The following is a 17140-nucleotide window of genomic DNA, read 5'->3' as shown; positions in this document are numbered from 1 at the left end:
CTTTTGAGATGGTTTGCATGTCGAAAGGTGCAAAATTAACCATATAAGGCGCCCGGTTATAAATCCGCGTTCAGCAAGTCATCATCACGACACTTGTAAACAAACCGTGCTCGAATTTGATTGACAGATGACGTCAGACGCGATAAATTCTTTTTATCTGTGTCTTTAATTATAAGAGAGAATGCTGAGTAAGAGTTAAGGCAGTTGGTGATTCTAGTTCTTGTTTGGATATCCTGATAATATGTGACGTGTCATGTCAAAAGGAGACACTTTTGGGTAGGATCGTAAATGGAGAAATAGCCAAAAATCTGCCGGTGAGTGATTTTTTCACAATGTGGGTTTGTTGCGAATTTGTGATGTTATTAATGTGAAAAATATTGTCTGATAATTTCAGACTGGAATATAACTGTCATCTTGTATTTTTTAAGACATTTTTCAAGTTAATTCCTACTCTCAACATTGTCAATAATATTTTTAAAGGCCAATATCTCAACTTCCAATTTTATAATACCATAACTTCCGAACTCAATATCTTCACTTAGGAATGTCCGATTTCATTGGAGAAAACGGCGCTGTGGAGCAAAATATCTCTATATTTAAGATATGTAAAAACCTCAAAATTCATAACCCGCCCAAAAGTGTCTCCATTTGACATAACACGTCACATATATACTTATGAACGAAATATTATGTCTCTATCGTGATTCTTATATAATTTGTCGACCCACAATCTTAACACTGGTGAACAGCGGTGGGATTAGAACCTACACATGCCATCGAAATATTTGTGGATTAGAAGTTCACATGCCATCAATCTATTTGCGGATTAGAACTTGCACATGCCATCGAAATATTTGTGGATTAGAACTTGCACATGCCATCGAAACATTCGCAGATAAGTACTTGCACAGGCCATTTCATCGAAACATTCGCAGATAAGTACTTGCACAGGCCATATTGCCGGGATTGGACACGCCGTCAGAATTAGTATCCTCGCCATTGAAAGACAGCTACCAAACAAAACAAATGGGAAAAGAGGATGTTGAGCAGAGTCAACAAGACGGGCAAAACAAATTTGCGGACTGGTTCCCTGAAATATTTAGAAAACATCATGAGGAAAGAGTTCAAAGGGAGACACATCTCGAGAAATTGCAAAGCGAATATCATAGGTTAAGAGATCGACTTAAGGCATATGCAGAGAAATTGGATAAATTGTACAAATGGATTGAGCATTTGGAGAGCCTGGAAAAGTCACATGAAGAGGTCTCAAGGAAGAAACAAACTAGAAGGAAGAGGAACGTTAAGAAGTCCAGAAGGATCGGTGATGTTGGGAAATCCAGAAGAAAGAGGAATGTTAAGAAGCTCAGAAGGAGTGATGTTGGGAAATGCAGAAGGAAACAACTTGGATTGAAAGAAATACTAATAAAAAAAAAGTTACAAAAGAGTGAGTTCGCATTGAAACAACAATTAGAGCTTTGTAATATGCGTGAGACATACTACCTGCAGCGACTTCAAGGAACTAATGAGACATAACTAAGCAGGAAATAAATTCAGACAGATTTGTCAGAATATGAAATTGGACCGACCCAACGATTATTGATAATGGATAATGAGTGCCTAGCGTTAGATTTTCAATGTTTTTGAGTTGCACAATGCTGTGTATGAGGTCACCAGAAGTGACAAATGTTTGAAGTCTCACTTTTCATGCTTTTATTGGGAATAATTTCAGCATGGCAGTTGAGGCTATACTAAAGTTGGTTTTTTCTTTGGATATGGGAATACTATCTAATGATATTTGATACAGTCACACTTGCCACGCATGAAGGAATGTAACTTTTGGTAACAGTTCTCATGCTGCAGGCTCTGGTGGCCAAATACAGGCATAGTACACATCACTTTAGCCCTACAGACAAGGACAACTCCACCTGTTTCACAACACAGTATAACCTCATAAGGACATTGGGTGCCACTTCTACCACTTCTGTTCTACTGTGTCCCTGCAGTTAAGGACACTAGCACCTGCCCCACCCTTTTCAACCTTGATCAACATTGACCTCAATAGAGGGACTATTTGTGTTTTCATGTTGAAATGTTGGCCACATGTGGTCCATGCTCAGTGCACCCTAACTGCCAATGTGATAATGCCAATGGGAAAGTCACTGTGATGCCAGTTAAGAGTCAGGGCACTACAACCTCTCCCATACCATGGAAGTACTACTAAGTAGTAGGAAGGATGTTAAGTAATGACTTTATGTTCATGTGTTAACTTCGGCAACTCATATTTGGTTTCCTTGGGACCCAATATTTCTTGTGAACGGGGGTGTTTTATAAGCGATGGGTCGACACATTGCTTGTTTACACTCTACGGAAGAAAGTCACTCACATAATGGATCAGTAATCCACCTGTTACATCAGGTAGTGTTGGAATCAAGTAAACTCTTAACAACTCTTCAATTATTGGTATGGACTGAAAGACTCCATCAGCACAAACTGGATGAAGAATAATGTCCTGTATGTGGCGATGGAAAAACTGTTGATACTTCAAAAATTAATATGACTTAACCCTTGGACATGACAATGAAATGAATTATTTAAGTTTCAAAAGGACAAGAGTTTACACTCTACAGGCTTCAGGATGCAACGACGAAGGTCTAGCCAGCTGTTAATGAAACCTTTGTATACTAACACAATGAAGTCGTGGATTTTGTTGTTGTTGTTGATATGTGCATTGAATTGTGTGTGCTCCATATACTTGCTGCAGTAGTGTGGTAGCTGATGATTTAGTTTTGTTTTGAGAGGGAAACATGGGAGTTGTGTAGCGCTCTCTGCGGCAAGTCTATTTAGCATAATAAAATGTGCATAAAACTGCATAAACCTGCATACTAAAATGCCAAGGATTCTCAGGCTAAACATTAGGCGGAGGCGCCGTGTTTAATGTTAGCTTTGGCCTACCCGGCTTTCCCGGGTAGGAATTAATGGCCTTTAATGAGTCTGACCCTGTTCTGTCAGTATCCGTGACATGAAACCTGTGGCACACAGATTAAGTTTCACCATATGGTTTCACTCATCATCAAACTGCAGTGTGCACAACCATGCATGCCATGCATGGTGCTGTGCAATATGATATCTGTGATCAAAGCACACAAGCAAGGTCCAAGGATTTGCGCACTGTGCAATGTGATACGGTGATCAAACCACACATGAAAGGGCCAAGGTTTTGCGCTTGCACAACAGATGACCGCTACGATGGAATATTCCTACAAGGCATGCTTGGTTTACCCACAAAGATATGGCTATACACGTGATACAGGGTTACAACTTATCCATAGTCGAATGAAATTCAACTTGAAACTTCATAAATCTTCTCAAATTCCTCAGTATTATACGATTATGACTTTATCCAGGAAGAATACACATCTTATCACACATGCAGCTAATCATTTCTTCAAACCTGCGTAACTAGTGAAATCGCCTTAACATAATTATAATTTTTCTGAATTTATAAAGTGAGACTAGATTAAACTTATTTAAATAAGAAATTAGAGAACAAATACAAGTGGCAATGGTGCTTATGAAGTCGGGTTATTTAATTTAAATGGTAAGCAATGATTTTGAAATTTGTGAAATTGTGACCCGTGCTAGATATTTTTGTTTTTTACATTAAATTACCTTTATTTACAATGTCCTATAATAGGCCTATGTTTGAATAATTTCTCATTCAAAAACGGAGCTCAAAAATTGCAGAACTTCAAGCTGCAATGAAGGAGTTTTATGGAAATATTTCGGGCCAAAAGTATGACGGCCTTTTTCTCCGGGCTGAGTTTTCATTGAAATTTGCTAGGCAAAATCGTTTGCTTATTTTATCGATTTTGATCGAGTTGGCCTACTTCACAAATTATTGTACTAACGTGTAGCTGGGTTTGGATTTTAAACTGATCTCACCATGCTCACTTTATCATGATAAATTAATAAGAAATGAAAATCTCTGTCAAGGCGATTTCACTTTTCGTCATGTTTAGGCCTAAGTTTCCAAAAACCCTGCTCTGCATTTTAAACTTCCCGGTTCTATACGCAGACTCTTGTAGAAAGTTAAGTTCAATATTTCAACAACAAAAAACCCTGGTAGAAGTTCGAACCTCCACGAATTTGGAAAGTATATAACATTAGTGTTTGAAGTGGATATTTTCGGGGTTCTTATAAAATTTGCATTAAAACGCACGGTAATTCAAATTTTCGATACGTCATCATATCCACTTTCTGTTATGTTAACAGTTCCTTCTGTACATTAATTTTCACTACAGCTACAAAGACACAAATTTAAAGTCGCATCCCTTTCTCGCTCCCCTTTGTATATTAAGTCCACATCCTTTCTATTATGGTATTAACATACAGGAAAATGAAAGGCTTACTACGGCCTACATCAAATTAACTGAACTGACACGGTTAAATTTTAACATGGAAATTATAGTTCATAGATGCTCTGGCTAGCACGATCCCGCTCCCCTTTATCGTATTGTTGTAATAACTGATGTTCAATTCATTGTTACAGCTTCAACTATCGGCTAAGTCTGCACCCGTTTCTCTCTCCACTTTCTATACCATGAATACGACACGGATAAGTTGTATATCATGTATATAGGCCTGCAACAAATAAAAGGGTGCGGTCGCGGGTTTTAATGCGGAATTTCTAGATCGGTCGTGATGTTCATAGATACGATACTATAGCTCGAACCCCTTTCTCGCACCACTTTCTGTTTTTCAGTACAGTACAAATTATGGGTGACTTTTCTTTACAGCTACAAAGACACACATTTAAAGTCGCATCCTCTTTTCGCCCCCCCTTTGTATATTAAGTCCATATCCTTTCTATTATGATATTAACATACATGGAAATGAAAGGCATTATAGGCCTACATCAAATTAAATGACACGGTTAAATTTTAACATGGAAAATCTAGTTCATAGTTAAGCTATGATAGGGCTAGTGCGAACCCGCTCCCCTTTCTTAAATGGTTCTGGTGACATCTTGTTCAATTCATTAAGGAGTCCCTTTTCTGTACAGCTACAACTATCTCATCCCTTTCTCGCTCCCCTTTCTATTACCATGAAGGAACATGAATATGACACTTAGCACCGGAAAAGTTGCAATGTTTGCATAGGACTGGAGCAAATGAAAGGGTGTGGTCTCGGATTTTACCGCGAAATTCTAGTTCGGTCATGATGTTTATAAATACGATAGCTCGCACCCCTTTCTCGAAACACTTTCTGTAAACTGCAGTTTCTTCTGTACATTAATGTTCACTACAGCTACAAAGACACAAATTTAAAGTCGCACCCCTTTCTCGCTCCCCTTTGTATATATATTAAGTTCGCATCATTTCTATTATGATATTAACATACAGGAAAATGAAAGACTTTAAGGCCTACATCAAATTAAACTGACAAGGTTAAAATTTTAACATATAAACTTAGTTCGTAGTTAGATGCTTTAGCTATGATAGGGCTAGCACGATCCCGCTCCCCTTTCTCGTCTTGTTCTATCGCATCCCTTTCTCGCTCACCTTTTACAATGAAGGCACCGGAAAAGTTGCCATGGTTGCATAGGCCGGGAGCAAATGAACGGGTGTGGTCTTGAATTTTACCGCGGAATTCTAGTTCGGTTATGATGTTCATAAATACGATAGCTCGCACCCCTTGAAAGACTTTAAGGCCTACATCAAATTAAACAAATAAAAGGGTGCGGTCGCGGGTTTTAATGCGGAATTTCTAGATCGGTCGTGATGTTCATAGATACGATACTATAGCTCGCACCCCTTTCTCGCACCACTTTCTGTTTTTCAGTACAGTACAAATTATGGGTGACTTTTCTTTACAGCTACAAAGACACACATTTAAAGTCGCATCCCCTTTTCGCCCCCCTTTGTATATTAAGTCCATATCCTTTCTATTATGATATTAACATACATGGAAATGAAAGGCATTATAGGCCTACATCAAATTAAATGACACGGTTAAATTTTAACATGGAAAATCTAGTTCATAGTTAAGCTATGATAGGGCTAGTGCGAACCCGCTCCCCTTTCTTAAATGGTTCTGGTGACATCTTGTTCAATTCATTAAGGAGTCCCTTTTCTGTACAGCTACAACTATCTCATCCCTTTCTCGCTCCCCTTTCTATTACCATGAAGGAACATGAATATGACACTTAGCACCGGAAAAGTTGCAATGTTTGCATAGGACTGGAGCAAATGAAAGGGTGTGGTCTCGGATTTTACCGCGAAATTCTAGTTCGGTCATGATGTTTATAAATACGATAGCTCACTCCCCTTTCTCGAAACACTTTCTGTAAACTGCAGTTTCTTCTGTACATTAATGTTCACTACAGCTACAAAGACACAAATTTAAAGTCGCACCCTTTCTCGCTCCCCTTTGTATATATATTAAGTTCGCATCATTTCTATTATGATATTAACATACAGGAAAATGAAAGACTTTAAGGCCTACATCAAATTAAACTGACAAGGTTAAAATTTTAACATATAAACTTAGTTCGTAGTTAGATGCTTTAGCTATGATAGGGCTAGCACGATCCCGCTCCCCTTTCTCGTCTTGTTCTATCGCATCCCTTTCTCGCGCACCTTTTACAATGAAGGCACCGGAAAAGTTGCCATGGTTGCATAGGCCGGGAGCAAATGAACGGGTGTGGTCTTGAATTTTACCGCGGAATTCTAGTTCGGTTATGATGTTCATAAATACGATAGCTCGCACCCCTTGAAAGACTTTAAGGCCTACATCAAATTAAACTGACAAGGTTAAAATTTTAACATATAAATTATAGTTCGTAGTTAGATGCTTTAGCTATGATAGGGCTAGCACGATCCCGCTCCCCTTTCTCGTCTTGTTCTATCGCATCCCTTTCTCGCTCACCTTTTACAATGAAGGCACCGGAAAAGTTGCCATGGTTGCATAGGCCGGGAGCAAATGAACGGGTGTGGTCTCGAATTTTACCGCGGAATTCTAGTTCGGTTATGATGTTCATAAATACGATAGCTCGCACCCCTTTCTCGCACCACTTTCTGTGAACTGCAGTTTCTTCTGTACATTAATTAATTTTCACTACAGCTACAAAGACATAAATTTAAAGTCGCATCCATTTCTCGCTCCCCTTTGTATATTAAGTCCATATCTTTTCTATTATGATATTAACATACATGGAAATGTAAGGCATTATAGGCCTACATCAAATTAAACTGACACGGTTAAATTTTAACATGGAAAATCTAGTTCATAGTTAAGCTATGATAGGGCTAGTGCGAACCCGCTCCCCTTTCTTAAATGGTTCTGGTGACATCTTGTTCAATTCATTAAGGAGTCCCATTTCTGTACAGCTACAACTATCTCATCCCTTTCTCGCTCCCCTTTCTATTACCATGAAGGAACATGAATATGACACTTAGCACCGGAAAAGTTGCAATGTTTGCATAGGACTGGAGCAAATGAAAGGGTGTGGTCTCGGATTTTACCGCGAAATTCTAGTTCGGTCATGATGTTTATAAATACGATAGCTCGCACCCCTTTCTCGAAACACTTTCTGTAAACTGCAGTTTCTTCTGTACATTAATGTTCACTACAGCTACAAAGACACAAATTTAAAGTCGCACCCCTTTCTCGCTCCCCTTTGTATATATATTAAGTTCGCATCATTTCTATTATGATATTAACATACAGGAAAATGAAAGACTTTAAGGCCTACATCAAATTAAACTGACAAGGTTAAAATTTTAACATATAAACTTAGTTCGTAGTTAAATGCTTTAGCTATGATAGGGCTAGCACGATCCCGCTCCCCTTTCTCGTCTTGTTCTATCGCATCCCTTTCTCGCTCACCTTTTACAATGAAGGCACCGGAAAAGTTGCCATGGTTGCATAGGCCGGGAGCAAATGAACGGGTGTGGTCTCGAATTTTACCGCGGAATTCTAGTTTGGTTATGATGTTCATAAATACGATAGCTCGCACCCCTTGAAAGACTTTAAGGCCTACATCAAATTAAACTGACAAGGTTAAAATTTTAACATATAAATTATAGTTCGTAGTTAGATGCTTTAGCTATGATAGGGCTAGCACGATCCCGCTCCCCTTTCTCGTCTTGTTCTATCGCATCCCTTTCTCGCTCACCTTTTACAATGAAGGCACCGGAAAAGTTGCCATGGTTGCATAGGCCGGGAGCAAATGAACGGGTGTGGTCTCGAATTTTACCGCGGAATTCTAGTTCGGTAATGATGTTCATAAATACGATAGCTCGCACCCCTTTCTCGCACCACTTTCTGTTAACTGCAGTTTCTTCTGTACATTAATTTTCACTACAGCTACAAAGACATAAATTTAAAGTCGCATCCATTTCTCGCTCCCCTTTGTATATTAAGTCCATATCTTTTCTATTATGATATTAACATACATGGAAATGAAAGGCATTATAGGCCTACATCAAATTAAACTGACACGGTTAAATTTTAACATGGAAAATCTAGTTCATAGTTAAGCTATGATAGGGCTAGCGCGAACCCGCTCCCCTTTCTTAAATGGTTCTGGTGACATCTTGTTCAATTCATTAAGGAGTCCCTTTTCTGTACAGCTACAACTATCGCATCCCTTTCTCGCTCCCCTTTCTATTACCATGAAGGGACATGAATACGCAACTTAGCACCGGAAAAGTTGCAATGGCTGCATAGGCCTGGAGCAAATGAAAGGATGTGGTCTCGGATTTTACCGCGGAATTCTAGTTCGGTTATGATGTTCATAAATACGATAGCTCGCACCCTTTCTCGCACCACTTTCTGTGAACTGCAGTTTCTTCTGTACATTAATTTTCACAACAGCTACAAAGACACAAATTTAAAGTCGCATCCATTTCTCGCTCCGCTTTGTATTATTATTAAGTCCATATCCTTTCTAATATGGTATTAATATGCTGCAGGGAAATGTAAGGCAAATAGGCCTGCATCAAATAAAACTGACACGGTTAAATTTTAACATGGAAAATCTAGTTCATAGTTAAGCTATGGTAGGTCTAGCACAAACCCGCTCCCCTTTCTAATATGGTTCTGGTGACATCTTGTTCAATTCATCAAGGAGTCCCTTTTCTGTATAGCTACAACTATCGGGTAAGTCCGCATCCCTTTCTCGCTCCCCTTTCTATATATTTCCATGAAGGGACATGAATACGACACATAGCACCGGAAAAGTTGCAATGGTTGCATAGGCCTGGAGCAAATGAAAGGGTGTGGTCTCGGATTTTACCGCGGAATTCTAGTTCGGTCATGATGTTCATAAATACGATAGCTCGCACCCCTTTCTCTTAAATTCATTGGTCCCTTTTCTGTACAACTACAGCTATCGGGTAAGTCCGCATCCCTTTGTCGCCCTCCTTTCTATTACCATGATATGAAGGGACATGAATACGACACTTAGCACCGGCAAATGGAGCAAATGAACGGGTGTGGTCGCGGATTTTACCGCGGAAATCCGGAATTCTAGTTTGGTCATGATCATGATGATGTATATAAATACGACAGCTCGCACCCCTTTCTCGCACCACTTTCTGTTAACTGCAGTTTGTACCTTAATTTTCACTACACCTATACAAAGACACAAATTTAAAGTCTCATTCCTTTCTCGATCTCGCTCCCCTTTGTATGTTAAGTCCAAATTTATTATGGTATTAACATACAGGGAAATGTAAGGCACATAGGCCTGCATCAAATTAAACTGACACGGTTAAATTTTAAAATGGAAAATCTAGTTCATAGTTAAGCTATAATAGGTCTAGTACAAACCCGCTCCCCGTTATAATATGGTGACATATTGTTCAATTCATCAAGTTGGTCCCTTTGCTGTACAGGTATAACTATCGGTTAAGTCCGCATCCCTTTCTTGCTTCCCTTTCTATTACCATGAAGGGACATGAACACGACACTTAGCACCGGCAAAGTTGCAATGGTTGCATAGGCCTGGAGCAAATGAAAGGGCGTGGTCTCGGATTTTAGAACAAAATCTTAAGGCCCTTCACAATATTGGTTTTGAGTTTACTGCCGCATCCAAAATTGAGAATTGCAAAATATTTAATTAGGCCTATTTGATATTTATTTGACATTTTCTCTATTAAATGACATTTTAATTACATTAATTTGCTACTCATATAAATCATCCTAAATTAACTATGATGCTGAACAAACAAAGAATCCCTCTGCATTATTATCAATGTATGAAATCAACCATAATTGCAATATAATAATACATTTGATACGCTTAAAAGTAAAAAAAAAGTAATTAATAATTATTTAAAGCTACCTCGTGCCTTTTAAAAAAACAGAAAACAAAAAAATACACTATTATTAAGGCTTATACGCATTTGATATAGGCCTACTGCAGGGCCTATAAATTATAGAATAATGAAGTTTCAAGTTTCTTTCAAGTTCACAGAATTTTATTCACAGTGGATGTATCACGTGTATAGGTACATCTCTGTGGGTAAACAAATCATGCGTTATAGGAATATTCCATCGGAGGAAATTTGGGGGTCATCTGTTGTGCATGCGCAAAACCTTGGAGCTAGCTTGCCTGGTTTGATCACAGATATCATATTGCACATACACACACAGTGTTGTTGCACACTGCAGTTTGATCGGTGGGGATCGGTGACACCACATTTTGAAACTTAATCTGTGTGCCACGTGTTTCATGTCAAGGTGCAGGAACCCGGGCAGGGTCCAGGGTCTAGAATTAATTGTTTATACTCTACATGCTTTGCCTGTCAGCAGTCAATTACAGGCATGCATCAAAGTGTCTCAAGAGAGCATTGGCCAAAGCTAACATTAAACACCGGGCCTCCGCCTAATGACGAGTAAAATTATGTAGAGCTCCCAAGATTGAGGAGTTGTATTGCATTTTTATGCCTTTAGTTTCAAAATCATGGTGGTAGACTTGTTTTCTGCGATAAGTGTTAGACTTGTGTCAAGTCTTTGGAAGCAAACCAGCCTCATTTCAAACGGCATAGTTCAATAACCTCATACAACAGTAAGTGCTTCAAATGCAAACTCAAGTTGTGGAATGTAAGTTTCTGTACCCAAGGACGCTCAGTGATCAAATTGTCTAACTACATTGCTTGAATAAAAATACATTGTATATCCAAAATAGTCTCAAGTACATAGTTCGGTGTCATGCATCTAACTCACAATTTGACCTCAAGTTTTAAGGTATGACAAATGAGTGACTGTTCTTAGGCATCCAGTAGTTTCAAACAGAATTTTGGAATTAAATCTAATACTGGAAATTACTTTTTGCAACAATTGCTACATTGCGTCTGGAACCACCAGACTTCATCAGGCAACTGACCCGTTGGACTGGTCACGTGATAAAACTCTGCCATTTACCGCCATTTGAAGGACACTGGACACTCAATTAAGAACGAGGAAGTTGTTATTCTTGATCAGGAGGAACAATGGCATAGGAGAGGCATAACAGAAGCCATTTGGGAACGCATTGAGCAACCATCACTAAACAAGAAAGGGGGACTCCGCTTCAACTTATCTCATGCATGGAACCTGGCCATCGGGACGATACCTAGCCGTCTATCACGTGACCAGTCCAACGGGTCAGTTGCCTGATGAAGGCTGGTGGTTCCAGACGCAAAGTAGCAATTGTTGCAAAAAGTAAGTTCCAGTATTAGATTTAATTCCAAAACTCTGTTTTAAGATATGAGTTTTTACACCTAACACATTAAAAGGTCACGTAAAGAATTTACAAACATATTATGAATAGAGACATGTGTTCTAATAGATGAGCATGCTTGAGATCCCAAATGGTTTCCCAGCATTCAGTAGAATTTTCACTGTACTATACAATATTGTGTTTAGCATAAAAACAAAATAGGAACACCATGAGCACATCACCTAATTTATGTGGTGCATTGTGGGATATGGTTTAATGTTTGTTTATCTTATCTTATTAATGTTACTCATAAAAATGTTGTCAAGTAAACTTAAACTTAATATGATTTCCAGATTTGTTCTCTTTTTGTTTTAAATTTAAAATGAGAGGTTCAAAACTACCTGGGCAAAACTCCAGCGTTTATATTCCAAGCATTGATCTTGCTGGAAGAAGGACCTAACAGGATTGTGCACATCATTAGAGGGGGCTTAACTACCAGAACACTCAAATAAGAAACGTCTCCTCCTTTTTCAGGCAATATTCCATACGTTAAATACAAGACCAGATATGTGTAATAGTATTTAGGCCTACAACCTATTTTTTCATAAAAAAATAATAATAAAAAGCCCCTCCTCCATTTTCTTGAAAAATCAGATGAGAAACATGTCTCTGCCCAAGTGTTTCTGGCATGTTATTAGCCTTTTTATTTAAAAGGTGCCCCCATGAAAGTGCTTCCTCTTTATTCCTTCGGCTTGCCCCCCCCCCCCTTTCGGCTTGCTAAAACACCCCCCCCCCCCATTTTAAACTCTCCCGGAGCTCATGTTTCTTATAGAAATTTTACAAATTAATATCAGACTAGTATTACCAGAAAAACATTTTAAACTTGAACTTCTACAATTTCATCATGTCTAATTGACCTCGGTAATTGACTAACTCCATTTGCTCCAAAAGTGTGCAACACAGCACCTTTCTTTTTACAGTCCCCACTATCATGACATTTCCTTAATTGAGACTAAATAACATTATGACATTCTGAAATGATAAATATAAACACAGACATCCTTGGGGCATGGGCAAAGCAGGTCTGTTAAAACAATAATTAATATATCACAAGTCATATACTTTAGTATAATAACATATAACATCTTTCAGTACACAGTTCTTTAAACCCAATATATTTGTACATGTATAGAATGACCTTTGAGTCTGTTGGATAAAAAATCCCATACTCTCTAACTGAAGGTCAACTTTGAGCTATATTTATTGAATGGAGGTTGAACTTTGCCATAGCAGATGAGATCATTTTGACTCAATAGTAGTTTTTTTTGTTTTAAAGGTCCACCACCACATCTGGAATAATGAACTACATAATTGAGTTATGTGGCCCAGGGCATGTCAGTCCAGACACTACATAAGTCCAGACAAAATATACAAGTATACAGGAGTGTGATCTATAAGGACAAGGTCGCCTACCAACTGGCCAGTTGACCAGGCCAACGATTGTGGACCGTTAAGATTTAAGAGGTGACTCTAATTTTGCCATTCAAAACATAGACCCTGGAAATAGATGTTCAAAATCACCCGGTAATTCTGAGCCATTCCAAATTTTGCTATATTCTTTCGGTTATTTGAACTGGTTAACTGTATTATTTGATTACTTGAGCAAAGTTGTTTTGCACGTTCCAAATTAATTTTACTTCTTTGGTTCTTCAGTCAAACTTTATTAATCCTTAATTGATTAATCAGACTTGTTTTAAAGTCTATTAATATTATTTCCAACATTCAATTAGTGCCTTCAGTCAGTTGATTTTATCTTACTCAATTTTATATTTGTAAACTCTTAGAACATGTAGAATACTTGATTTCCATTTTTTTTTCATTAATTTTTTTCCAATGTTGATTCTGGGTGTTTTTTTTTCTAGTGCTTACTTCATTTATATTATTTGCAGTTTTAATGTATATCTCAACATTGCTCGCTTTCCATGATAACGTGCTTGACAGGGGGATTGTGTTGATTACTTGTGGGTGATATGTGTGTACTTGTGTTATTGTTCAGTTTTTGAAGTATATTTGCGCAAATATACTCATTTGAGTCAGTCTCGTCACGTTAACAACATGTGTCATGCACATCCAATTCAGTCAGTCAATTTACTCATTCACTAATTTAGATTTATTCGGTATACATCTGAGTTACTCCTAGCTTAGTTTTGTTTTGGTTGATTTAATTATGTCTCTTTTGTAGCTAGTTCAAAAAAAACTATATACAAAAATTTGCTTATCGTTCAGTCGACCAGGAGTTCAAACTTTTTGAGGGGGAGGGTAGTGTTGAGATCTGAGTTAGTAGATAATTAAATCTGGTAAACCAGAAAAACTCACTTTTTGGTCAGATGGAATCACCGACGTTTCGGCCAAAACCTTTGGCCTTCAGCTGGGTGGATGATTTAGGGTCATCCGAGGTCAAACCTAAATCATCCACCCAGCTGAAGGCCAAAGGTTTTGGCCGAAACGTCGGTGATTCCATCTGACCAAAAAGTGAGTTTTTCTGGTTGACCAGATTTAATTATCTACTAATTGATCAAATCCCAGATGACTGAAAGTATACACAGTGTTGTTGTTGAGATCTGAGATTATGGATTATTATGATCTATTATGAACATGATATGTATTTCATATAACCCTATACCTGCCCAATCATCTCTCCATTATTCCCCTCCAACATGAATCAATCATCCCTCAAGGTCCCTCTGTTGTTTCCCCTCTACCATGGTCATCCCTCTAATCACAATCTACATCTACATCTACATCTACAGAAATACTGGACAGGACCAATTGGTATATAACGTCCAGATGTCCTCTTGACCTAGAGGGTTGAGTGCAGATATCAGAACCGGTGCTGCGTGCAAAAGCACATACTTATGCAAAATATGATGTTTTGCATATGCAAAACTACATACTTTATGAAAGTATGTACTTTTGCATATGCAAAAACACATACTTACGCAAAACATGGAGTTTTGCATAAGCAAAACATCATACTTTACGGTAAGTAGAGGGCTATACAAGCTTATACAAAAATAGATGTTTTGTCTAGAAACACGTGACGGGGCATACGGGCTGGCTATATGGAATCAGGGCGCATACTACCAAAGGGAGCACACCACTTAATAATGTGCCGTACCATTCATTCCACGGAGCTTTTGAGGTAGCTGGAGGTATTTGGTATTTTAACAGTCTCATCTCTCGCTTATACCTCATCCAAACTGAGATTTGGCTATCATCCTTAGCTCATTTACTTCCAATTTTACTAATTATATTTAGTACACTGTGTGAAAGAAATACGGGTAAAAAACTACGGGCAAAACGTGGGTGGGGGGGGGGCAATCACCGTAATGATGTACAATAGGCCTAAGACATTTCTTTTATACGTTTATTATTATATATGCTTATATATATAGGCCTACCAAGTTGCATATGCAAAGCACATACTTTTGGAAAAATATGTCACTTTGCATTGGCCCAATCATGCAAAATGACATATTTTGCAAACGTACGGTATGAAAGTTGGCATAATTAGTAAACTTAGGGGTAAAAGTGGTATGGTGCATAACCACCACCGGAAATATAATTTTAATTATAATAATGTCTTAGTGTATTCTATATTAACAAACGTATAATAAGTTGCATAAGCAACATACTTTTGGAAAATGTAATTTTGCATAACCATGCAAAATGATATATTTATGTATGTGGTTTTGGCCAAACAAAACGGGGGGTGCATAAACCACACCAAAATATAATGTACTGTAAGACATTAGGTCTTTATAGTATATACTAAGTTGCATAAGCAAAAGCATACACTTTTGGAAAAGTATGTAATTTTGTATAACCATGCAAAATGACATACTTTGCCAAAGTATATGGTTTTGGCAATAAACGGGGGGGCATAAACCACCACCAGAAATGTACTGTATTATAAGACATTATGTCTTATATACCTTTATTATTATAGTATAGACTAATGAGTTGCATATTAAAGCAAAAGCACACATTTTTGGAATTTGAAAAGTATTTAATTTTGTATAACCATGCAAAATGATTATGCAAAAGTATGTGGTTTGGGGAAAAAACGGGGGAGGGGGTGCATAAACCACCACCAGAAATATAATATACTATAAGACATTAGGTCTTACATTATACGTTTATTAATATAGTATAGGCTTGAGTATGTTGAATCAACAAAAGCACACACGTTTGGAAAAGCATATGTAATTTTGTATAACCATGCAAAATAATATATTTTGCAAAAGTATGTGGTTTTGGCAAAAACGGATGGGGGTGCATAAATCACCACCATCAGAATTATAATGTACTATAAGACATTAGGTCTTATATGTTTATTAATATAGTATAGACCTATACTAAGTTGCATAAGCAAAAGGACACACTTTTGGAAAAGTATGTAATTTTGCATAACCATGCAAAATTACAAATTTGGCAAAAGTATGTAGTTTTAGCAAAAGGGGGGTGGGTGAATAAACCACCACCAGAAATAGAATGTACTATAAGACATTATGTCTTATACGTTTATTAATGTACTATATAAGACATTAGGTCATTCATATGACATATAATGGTAATGTACTATAAGACATTGGGTTATTCATATGACATAGGCAAAATGCAAAATGACATATCTTGCAAAAGTATGTGGTTTTGGCAAAAACGGGGAGGGGAGTGCATAAACCACCACCAGAAATAATGTACTATAAGACATTAGGTCTTATATACGTTTATTAATATAGTATATACTAAGTTGAATAAGCAAAAGCACATACTTTTGGAAAAGTATATGTAATTTTGTATAACCATGCTAGTATATACTAAGTTGTTGAGCAAAACCACACCTTTGGAAAAGTATGTAATTTTGCATAACCATGCAAAATGACATACTTTGCAAAAAGTATGTGGTTTTAGCAAAAACAGGGGGTGTATAAACCACCACCGAAAGTATAATGTACTATAAGACATTAGGCCTTATATACTAGTATACGTTTATTAATATAGTGTAGGCCTATACTAAGTTACATAACCAAAAACACACACTTTTGGAAAAGTATGTAATTTTGTATAATCATGCAAAATGACATATTTTGCAAAAGCATGTGGTTTTGGCAAAAACAAGATATTAGGTCTTATACGTTTATTTAAAATATAGTTACTAAGTTGCATAAGCAAAAGCACATACTTTTGGAAAAGTATGTAATTTTGCATAATCATGCAAAATGACACTATTTGCACGAATGTGGTTTTGCATTGACGCAGGATTGTTCATTGCTTGAAAGGGTAGGCATACGCTTTAATATGCTTGTCCTGAAAAATCTTAAAAGAGATACTTTTAATTGAAAGTGTCTTTCTACAAAGCAGCAATTAAAA

At 37.5% G+C, this 17140-nt stretch overlaps 1 protein-coding gene across 1 annotated transcript in view; it reads right to left on the bottom strand.

Annotated features, from left to right (window-relative positions):
* LOC140166792 (ornithine decarboxylase-like) overlaps positions 1-17140 on the bottom strand; it is a 142365-nt gene that overhangs the window by 67513 nt on the left and 57712 nt on the right. The gene's annotated exons all lie outside the window — the stretch shown is intronic.

Source organism: Amphiura filiformis, chromosome 12 (genome assembly GCF_039555335.1).
Source record: "Amphiura filiformis chromosome 12, Afil_fr2py, whole genome shotgun sequence".
NCBI lineage: Eukaryota > Metazoa > Echinodermata > Ophiuroidea > Amphilepidida > Amphiuridae > Amphiura > Amphiura filiformis.
Note: the sequence above shows the minus strand (reverse complement) of the source record. Positions and strands in the feature narration are given on the sequence as shown.